At 40.9% G+C, this 10,982-nt stretch overlaps 1 pseudogene; it reads right to left on the reverse strand.

Annotated features, from left to right (window-relative positions):
- Positions 1-1,833: 1,833 nt before the first annotated feature.
- Positions 1,834-3,001, reverse strand: Gm18838 (predicted gene, 18838; annotated as a pseudogene).

Consider the following 10,982-nt stretch of genomic DNA (forward strand, 5'->3'; position numbering starts at 1 on the left):
GCAGTTCACCCAGTGGACGTGGCTTATTTTCAGGTGTATGAGGAAGTCAGGTGCAAGTCATAAGACTTTGCTGCAGTCCCGGGCACCACCTTAGGACTGCTGCCACACCCACTCCCCACACTCTATGTCATCTGAAAGAACATTGCATGCTCTTAACCACTGAGCATCTCCACAGTCTTCTTTTCATATATAGATATTTTGACCTTTAGGAAATTTATTTTATATTCTTTTAAAACATCATACAACAAAGGACAGTGATATTTACAGCTGGGAAAAGTGCACATAACTCATTCATCTGAAGCTCATTCTGTCCCCTGGACAACTTTGCTGCGATTTAAAAAAAAAAATTGGAAATTTTCTTTTTTTTTTAAATATTTTTTATTATTACGTATTTTCCTCAATTACATTTAGAATGCTATCCCAAAAGTCCCCCATACCCTCCCCCCCCACTTCCCTACCCACCCATTCCCATTTTTTGGCCCTTATATTTCAAATGTTTTCCCCTTTCCAGGTCTCCCCTCCGGAATCCCCCCCCCCATCCCAACCTCCCTCTCCCTGCCTCTATGAGGCTGCTCCCTTACCCACTGACCCACCCACTCCTGACTTCCACCCTGGCATTCCCCTGCCCTGGTGCATCTAACACCCTCAGACCCAAGGGCCTCTCCCCCCCCCCACATTTGTGGCTGGAGACATGGGTCCTTCCATGTGTAATCTTTGGTTGGTGGTCCAGTTCCCGGGAGCTCTGGGAGGGTCTGGCCAGTTGACAGTTGCTCCCCACATGGGGTGGCAAACCCCCTCAGCTCCTTCAGTCCCTTCTCCAACTCCCCCATCTGAGACTTTACGCCCAGTCCAATGGTTGGCTGAGAGCATCCGCCTCTGTATTTGTCAGGCTCTGGCAGAGACTCTCAGGAGACAGCCATATTAGGCTCCTGTCAGCAAGCACTTGTTGGTATCCACAATAGCATCTGTGTTTGGTGACTGTATATGGGCTGGATCCCCAGATGGGGCAGTCTCTGAATGGCCTTTCCTTCAGTCTTGCTCCACACTTTGTCTCCATATTTCCTTCTGAGAGTATTTTGTTTACCCTTCTAAGAAGCACTGAAGCATCTATACTTTGGTCATCCTTCTCCTTGGGCTTCATATGATCAAGGAATTGAATTTTAGGTATTCTGAACTTTTGGGCTAATATCCACTTATCAGTAAGTACATAGCATGTGTGTTCTTTTGTGACTGGGTTACCTCACTCAGGATGGTATTTTCAAGTTCAGTCCATTTGCCTGTGAATTTCATGAAGTCATAATTTTCAATAGCTGAGAAGTAATCTATTGTGTACATGTACCATCGCTGGTGGGATTGCAAGCTGGTACAACCACTCTGGAAACCAGTCTGGTGGTTCCTCAGAAAATTGGACATAGTACTACCAGAAGATTCAGCAATAGCACTCCTGGGCATATACCCAGAAGATGCTCCAACATGTAGTAAGGACACATGTTCCACTATGTTCATAACAGCCTTATTTATAAAAGGCAGAAGCTGGAAAGAACCCAGATGTCCCTCAACAGAGGAATGAATACAGAAAATGTGGTACATTTACACAATGGAATACTACTCAGACATTTCTTAAAACTTACCAAACTAAAACAAAAGGCTGAATGGTACATAAGAAAGAGTATTTCAGTTAATTGTTAATTGGCTTTTTAAAAAGGAAATACTTCTGTCTTTTCTGGAACAGCAACTACACAAGAGCTTACACAGAACAATGTAAGAATTAAGATATTTCTTCTTTAGAGTATTAAGATGAGTCTTCTCACACATTTATAAGATGGGATAGGTGAGTGATGGAATTCATAGGAAAACATGGCTACTGAAATATAACAAACAATAAATTTAGGCAATTAAAAAACTGTAAAATCAAGAGGCAGCATTTCAGCCACAAAATGATCAATGAAAAGTATATTGTAGAGGATGACAAAAGAATGTTGGTGTAAAAGAGAGAAAAAAAAAGGCCAGTGGGATAGCAGATGACTCCATGGAAATATAGAATCATGGTTCTGGGAAGAATAATATGTACTGACCCTGGAACTGCCCCCAATAACTTTGATTCTCTCATATTGACACCTAGTCCATGAGGGAAGCAGTATTAGCAGTAGTTAGGAACAGACCACACTGTGACCATGTAGTTGTCAAATGAAACTTACAGTCTTCATGCAAAGCTAATATGCTCTGAAGATGAATTTTTAAACATTTGAAATGAACAAACTCATTTGCAACTTTTCCTTCAGAAAGCCACCCTCACCTTTGGGACTGAATGCCCAAGTGACACTGCATCTTCAGGTGCTGATCATGCCAGGTCAAAGGCTCCTTTGTGAAGGATTTCCTGATTTGATCAATGATTTGAATTTGATCCAATGTTTTGCTACAAGGAGATAAATGCCAAGAACAGACAAAATCTGCTCATCAACTAATGCTGCTACTGTGAGCATGTCAGAAACATTGGTACAGTATCTCCAGGCATTAGCATTTTCCTGTTTGGTTTGGCTCACATCATAAAATCCGCACACCTATGTTATCTGTCCACTCTCATGATTTCCTCTTTAAAATGTAGTACGATCAGGCCATTTAGCCTTTAGTGCAAGAAGGTAAGTGAAGGACTCAACTCTAAAATATATAGTAACCTCTGTCTACACACTAACCCATAAATATACAGTTTGTGTCAGGAATCTAAACTCCAGGTCTGAATAGCATGCCATTATCATAAACTATCCGTGCATGCCCCACACACACACTGTTGCTGGCATTGATGCTGGCTAGAGAGTGAGCTCTTCCAAAAGCAGATCACAAAATCACCTGGCTGCTTCAGGTGTTTCTCAGGAAGGTACCTCCTCTGCCATGCCATTTCCAGGGACTTGTCCGGATCCGGAAGTTCCAGTTTAGGGGAAACAGGCTGCAGCCAAGCTAGGAGCAGAGGCAGTGGGCACTGAAGCCGGAACTCTCCTTTCACATTCTTAATTAGCATCTGTTGCTATCCTGCAGGTGGGAAAGTTACAGACCTCCATGCATAAAGGGTCAAATTAGAGCTTTTATTACCAGGCAACAGAGAGCAGGCCTCGGCCCTAAAGAATTCTCTACCCTAAAACTCAGTTTTGTTTTTGTTTTTGTTTTTTGTTTTTTAAAGATGAAAACCACAGTGCCGCCTTTGTCTAGTGTAGGTCAAGGGAACCTTGTAGCCTTTGTGTTAGCAGAAAGATTTTGGTTATATCTGAGCCATGGGCCACTACGGTCATGGAAAGTTGAGAATGTACTGCTAAGGTAGACATGACTCTTTAGGACTTTGATGGAAAAAAACACCTGTGCAAACACAAAATGGAGTCAGGGAACAATCTGGACAAGATAAGATTATTTCATTTATTTCTGTGTATTATATATTATGCATTGTTTTCAGTGGAGTCTATGTATATATGTATGTGGTTATGTATGCCACATTATTGCTAACATTGCCATTATCCCATTTTCCATTAAAACTTACAAGACTGTAGGGTATAGTGGCACATACCTTTCTTCCTAGCGCTCAGGAGGCAGAGGCCGATGGCTTTCTGTGAGTTCTAGGCTACATGAAACCTAGTCTGTATAGTGAATATATCTGGTTATATATCTTGACAGCCAGAACTATGTAACGAGTACCTTGTCTCAAAATATAAAATAGAAAATAAAACAAAATACCACTTACAAACTTTAATTCTAGAGTAAAGGTAGCTCTGGGGGGTCTTTGAATATGACATTTGTTTTCCTTATAAACCAACAGTCACTCCAAAGTGTACTTTTCGTTGTCCATTGTCCTTGTGTTGATTATTTCTGTTTGTTTTTCATCTCTCTGAAAGTACTTAAGCTTTAAGTACCCCAACTGCCTTGTGTAAAGTAGGATTGTGACCCTCCATTATCCTGTGTAAAGTAGGATTGTGAGCCTCCTATCATGTGGAAGAGTGAGGAGCAATTCTTATGAGCGCTGTGATTCCAAAGCTCTATTGATGTTTTGATATGTACATTGAGAGAGAGAGAGAGAGAGAGAGAGAGAGAGAGAGAGAGAGATTTCAAGGGGTTTCTGGTTAAACCATTTTGGTACTTCATTTCCTTAAATGCTTTTAACACCTGGGAATAACATCATGTTAAGCCATCTTATAAATAAAGATAATTTACAAGCCTACCAAGTATGTATTATTACTAGGCTTAACCAAGAGATTCAAAAAAGATTTGCCACTAATTAGAACTAGATGTCAGAGGAATATAAATCATCTCTGAGGCCAAACTTCACTCTTTCCTTCTATGTTACACTGACACAAACCAGTTCATATAATTGGGGATGAATTCTTAATCTCCAATGAATTGTACAAAGATTGCTTTTAGTCAATGAACCAGATGTTTTGAAATTGTTATTTAAATTCATACAGAGACTTGACAGAAGAGAATATTGCATGAACACAGAGCATGTAAAGAAGTTCACAGCCTTACAGATGCAAGCTAGAAGGACCCGGACACATGAGACTCCATCACAAAACTGCTACAAATTAGATTCCTGAAATTAATAAGCCTTGGGAAGGATGTAAGTGGGTTGAATTAAATTTTTTACTCAGTGCAGAAGTAAGCACACACTGTGAAAGATCATTTATTAGACAGGTATGGTGGATTGAACTCAGTGACTTTCAGAAAGGCTTTCTAGGGTAGTTCACACAGAGAATTCCACACTGTACCAAACATGTCCTGACTATGCTCAAGGAACACTAACATTACCTTCTCTGTGTCACATAGAGTGACTATAAAGTAATCAACTAAAATTGAAATGCTTTTCTCCAGTGTTTTATGATCTTTTCTATGTAGCATTAAGGTGATACTATTGTAGAAACAGGTCCTTTGAGCCAAACAGTTGCTGTCTTTGCCAAATCAGCTATGTCTGCTGTAAAGGGACCATCACCAGAGTGGCTGTTACTATTGATTGCTCCCAGGAAAAGAGTACGTAGGGATAGACTTTGGAACCCACCTGAGCTTCTAGCAGTTCTCACAGGATCCTTCCAAGTAATTTTTATGCAGTGCAGTTCTGCCCTATCACATGGACTCTGGGTCTAGTTAGAGATGTGTTAAAGTTAGCTGTGAGCATAGAGGACTCTATCTATGCAGTGAAGGGGAAGCAATCATCCAAGCCAGGGTGAGACATTCTCATGAACTTTGAAGGAGTTTTACTCTGGTTTGGGAACTTTTGCAGAGACAGGAGACATTGTCTTCCCGGAAAAGGAATTAGTTATCACAATAGGCACTAAGGAACATTTGAAATTATGATTAACAGCAGCAGTTTTATCAAAGCACTAGCTACTGTGGGTTTCATCTGATCATCCAAAGCAGTGGGGTTTGTTTGTTTGTTGTTTTTTGAGACAGGGTTTCTCTTTATAGCCCTGGCTGTCCTGGCACTCACTTTGTAGACCAGGCTGGCCTCAAACTCAGAAATCTGCCTGCCTCTGCTGGGATTAAAGGTGTTCACCACCACGCCTGGCTCAAAGCAGTGTTTTTAACTATTTCCCCTTTGACTAGCACTCATTATGTATGGAGCATTAATAAAATGAAAGAGGCTCTTGGGAATTGACTGTAGAAATAGTTTGCCAAGATGTAAACCCCTCAGGTCTCTCTCCCTCAATAAGGAAGATCTTGGTAACAAGGAGTTAATTCTAAGTGGCTTGAAGAGAAAAGTGTTTAAGGACTGGGACACTAATTATACCAATGACTTCCTCCCTCTCTCCCTGCCTTCCTTCTTTCCTTCCTTGCTTCTTTTCTATTCTTCCCCATCTTCTTTTCTTCCTCCTTCCCCTCTTTCTTCCTTTTTCCCTTCGTTCTCTCTTTGTCCCCTCATTTCTTCTTTCCTCCCTTCTCCCTTTCTGAACAGAGAGCAGAGTCAAACTTTAGAACAAGAAAATAACTAGAAAACGACACTTTAAACAGGTTTGCGCACACGACATTAATAATAACTTCATTCACCAAAACTGAAGTCTCAGCATCACAGCAACTGGGGGGCGGGTTGGTGCCCCTCCTTGACTATTTACCATCGCTGAACGATGTCTCGGGCTTTGCCTTCTGTTCACTATGACTTTACTCTTCTGCTCCATGACTCTGGTCATCTAGGTTGTCCGGGTTACTCTGATGTAGCCATATGTCAGTTAGTCTGTTTTTTCCCAAACCGTGACCAGTCACATTCTGCCTGTCAGGCACTATGATTAAAACCAAGTAGACTACTTTCAGAAGACTTTCCCAGAAACCCTGACACTGTACTTTGTACTAGGCTGTAGCTCTGCAGGAATAGAAACCTAAATCAAAGATGAAAGGGAGGGATTTAAAGCAGGGTGTGGTAGCAAACACCTTTCATCTCTGGCAGTTTTCAATGAGCTCAAGGCCAGCCAAGGCTTCAGAGTAAGACCCTGAGCTTTCTGGTTTTTTTTTTTTTTTTTTTAAAATGGGGTAGGTGTGTGTGTGGGGGGGGGGTGGGGGTTACTAGATGAAAGAAAATAGGCAAAGAATTCAAACCTTTAAGCATTGGAAGCATTGAAAGATTAGTTGGTTTTGTTTTTTTGGGTTTTTTGGGTTTTTTTGTTTTTTTTTTCTAACTGACACAGAAAAGAAACTGATTTTTAAAACAGGCTTCGGAATTAGGAAAAAACATTAAAAAGACTGCACTACATGCTACAAACTGAGATAAGAATGGGAACATTTGAAAGTGTAAAACACATAGCATGCAGCAACCTTGGTCAAATAATCTAGAAGAAAAGACAATTTGACACCCAGTCAGCTGAAATAAGCAAGGAAACACAAGTCTCTCTCTCCCTCTCTCTCTCTCTACCTCTCTCTCTCTCTCTCTCTCTCTCTCTCACACACACACACACACACACACACACACACACACACACCTAAATTATGAGGTTAATTGCTCTAACTCATACTCTCTGTGTCTGGAGAAATTTCACTCATAGCCTCAGTCATTTGAAAGAAGGAAGGAAACCAGTTGTAGCCTCAGTCATTTGCTGTTTCTACAACAGTAACAACAAAAGGACATACTTTATCAGGTATTTAACATATATAAAAACAAAATGAGAAAACCCGTTTTTTTCCTCCTAGCCAGTAAAAACCTGTGAGTTTGTATTGACTATATCTCAAATATCTTTCTTCTGAGACACAGCTGTCTTGTTGCATGATATGCTTAGCACAGTATAAAAGCAGGTACACCTTGTGTATAACCACAGTAGCAGGTACACCTTGTGTATAACCACAGTAGCAGGTACCCCTTGTGTATAACCACAGTAGCAGGTACCCCTTGTGTATAACCACAGTAGCAGGTACCCCTTGTGTATAACCACAGTAGCAGGTACCCCTTGTGTATAACCACAGTAGCAGGTACACCTTGTGTATAACCAGAAGGCCATGCCTTTGAAGACTCCTGTCCAGAGATAGGAGTTAGACTTCAGACATAGGATGGATGTGTCCAGAGGTTTACTCCCATACTGCTCTGAGTACTGATGAAGGCAGTTTCCCAGAATGCCCAAAGGAGGCCTTCCATCAGCACCCAGAGCTACATGCAGAAAGAAAGTGGAGATTATGGATGGCCTTGAACAAACTAGAAATAAATAGTTTTTTATTACACTTGGCTCATCTTTTCTATCTCAGCAAAGGGTGAGTTTGAAAGTGTAATCCTCTCCTAAATTTGTTAGTACTTCACCACTTAAATATTTTAAAATCTTCTATTATGTGCCAGCAAGTACAACCTGACTTGTCATTGCCCTTGAAATTTACTAAGAACTTAAACTCATTCTACAGCTATGGATAAATAAAAATATTTGCTTAAATTAATGGCACTTCTCAAGTTTCATCTATCCATTTGATCTCAAGCCTATACCTTTTCTTCTGTAAAACTGAACTGTTTATACAAAACACATGTGTGAAGTAGACCCAGTGAGACTCCTCGGGGAAGGCTGTGGAGCTGAGGGAGGTACATATGAAGCAGTATCAACAGGCATCTCTGATCCCTGGGCTTTCCCATGTGACGAGAATTCCTGAAAAGAAGTTCTGTCATCAAAGCCTGATTCAAACTGTAGCAATGTAGAGAGTTTGGGATGCTGCTGGATCAGAGCATTATAACCTTATCTTAGCTTAGTTTTTAAGCTTCCTGACTAGCCACAGCTTGACCCCCTTGGAGTTGGAACTAACATTCTATGACTCATGGATAAAAATATTTTGAAACCTACTATCTTAGTAGACTTCTTTTTTTTTTTCCATTTTTTATTAGGTATTTAACTCATTTACATTTCCAATGCTATACCAAAAGTCCCCCATATCCACCCACCCCCACTCCCCTGCCCACCCACTCCCCCTTTTTGGCCCTGGTGTTCCCCTGTACTGGGGCATATAAAGTTTGCAAGTCCAATGGGCCTCTCTTCCCAGTGATGGCCGACTAGGCCATCTTTTGATATATATGCAGCTAGAGTCAAGAGCTCCGGGGTACTGGTTAGTTCATAATGTTGTTCCACCTATAGGGTTGCAGATCCCTTTAGCTCCTTGGCTACTTTCTCTAGCTCCTCCATTGGGAGCCCTATGATCCATCCATTAGCTGACTGTGAGCATCCACTTCTGTGTTTGCTAGGCCCCAGCATAGTCTCACAAGAGACAGCTACATCTGGGTCCTTTCAATAAAATCTTGCTAGCGTATGCAATGGTGTCAGCGTTTGGATGCTGATTATGGGGTGGATCCCTGGATATGGCAGTCTCTACATGGTCCATCCTTTCATCTCAGCTCCAAACTTTGTCTCTGTAACTCCTTCCATGGGTGTTTTGTTCCCAAATCTAAGGAGGGGCATAGTGTCCACACTTCAGTCTTCATTCTTCTTGAGTTTCATGTGTTTAGCAAATTATATCTTATATCTTGGGTATCCTAGGTTTGGGGCTAATATCCACTTATCAGTGAATACATATTGTGTGAGTTTCTTTGTGAATGTGTTACCTCACTCAGGATGATGCCCTCCAGGTCCATCCATTTGGCTAGGAATTTCATAAATTCATTCTTTTTAATAGCTGAGTAGTACTCCATTGTGTAGATGTACCACATTTTCTGTATCCATTCCTCTGTTGAGGAGCATCTAGGTTCTTTCCAGCTTCTGGCTATTATAAATAAGGCTGCTATGAACATAGTGGAGCATGTGTCCTTCTTACCTGTTGGGGCATCTTCTGGATATATGCCCAGGAGAGGTATTGCTGGATCCTCCGGTAGTACTATGTCCAGTTTTCTGAGGAACCGCCAGACTGATTTCTAGAGTGGTTGTACAAGCCTGCATTCCCACCAACAATGGAGGAGTGTTCCTCTTTCTCCACATCCACGCCAGCATCTGCTGTCACCTGAATTTTTGATCCTAGCCATTCTGACTGGTGTGAGGTGGAATCTCAGGGTTGTTTTGATTTGCATTTCCCTGATGATTAAGGATGTTGAACATTTTTTCAAGTGCTTCTCTGCCATTCGGTATTCCTCAGGTGAGAATTCTTTGTTCAGTTCTGAGCCCTATTTTTAATGGGGTTATTTGATTTTCTGAAGTCCACCTTCTTGAGTTCTTTATATATGCTGGATATTAGTCCCCTATCTGATTTAGGATAGGTAAAGATCCTTTCCCAATCTGTTGGTGGTCTTTTTGTCTTATTGACGGTGTCTTTTGCCTTGCAGAAACTTTGGAGTTTCATTAGGTCCCATTTGTCAATTCTCGATCTTACAGCACAAGCCATTGCTGTTCTGTTCAGGAATTTTTCCCCTGTGCCCATATCTTCAAGGCTTTTCCCCACTTTCTCCTCTATAAGTTTCAGTGTCTCTGGTTTTATGTGAAGTTCCTTGATCCACTTAGATTTGACCTTAGTACAAGGAGATAAGTATGGATCGATTCGCATTCTTCTACACGATAACAACCAGTTGTGCCAGCACCAATTGTTGAAAATGCTGTCTTTCTTCCACTGGATGGTTTTAGCTCCCTTGTCGGAGATCAAGTGACCATAGGTGTGTGGGTTCATTTCTGGGTCTTCAATTCTATTCCATTGGTCTACTTGTCTGTCTCTATACCAGTACCATGCAGTTTTTATCACAATTGCTCTGTAGTAAAGCTTTAGGTCAGGCATTATGATTCCGCCAGAAGTTCTTTTATCCTTGAGAAGACTTTTTGCTATCCTAGGTTTTTTGTTATTCCAGACAAATTTGCAAATTGCTCCTTCCAATTCGTTGAAGAATTGAGTTGGAATTTTGATGGGGATTGCATTGAATCTGTAGATTGCTTTTGGCAAGATAGCCATTTTTACAATGTTGATCCTGCCAATCCATGAGCATGGGAGATCTTTCCATCTTCTGAGATCTTCCTTAATTTCTTTCTTCAGAGATTTGAAGTTTTTATCATACAGATCTTTCACTTCCTTAGTTAGAGTCACGCCAAGATATTTTATATTATTTGTGACTATTGAGAAGGGTGTTGTTTCCCTAATTTCTTTCTCAGCCTGTTTATTTTTTGTATAGAGAAAGGCCATTGACTTGTTTGAGTTTATTTTATATCCAGCTACTTCACCGAAGCTGTTTATCAGGTTTAGGAGTTCTCTGGTAGAATTTTTAGGGTCACTTATATATACTATCATATCATCTGCAAAAAGTGATATTTTGACTTCCTCTTTTCCAATTTGTATCCCCTTGATCTCCTTTTGTTGTCGAATTGCTCTGGCTAATACTTCAAGTACTATGTTGAAAAGGTAGGGAGAAAGTGGGCAGCCTTGTCTAGTCCCTGATTTTAGTGGGATTGCTTCCAGCTTCTCTCCATTTACTTTGATGTTGGCTACTGGTTTGCTGTAGATTGCTTTTATCATGTTTAGGTATGGGCCTTGAATTCCTGATCTTTCCAAAACTTTTATCATGAATGGGTGTTGGATCTTGTCAAATG

The sequence above is a fragment of the Mus musculus genome, chromosome 6, assembly GCF_000001635.26.
Source record: "Mus musculus strain C57BL/6J chromosome 6, GRCm38.p6 C57BL/6J".
NCBI classification, from domain to species: Eukaryota; Metazoa; Chordata; class Mammalia; order Rodentia; family Muridae; genus Mus; species Mus musculus.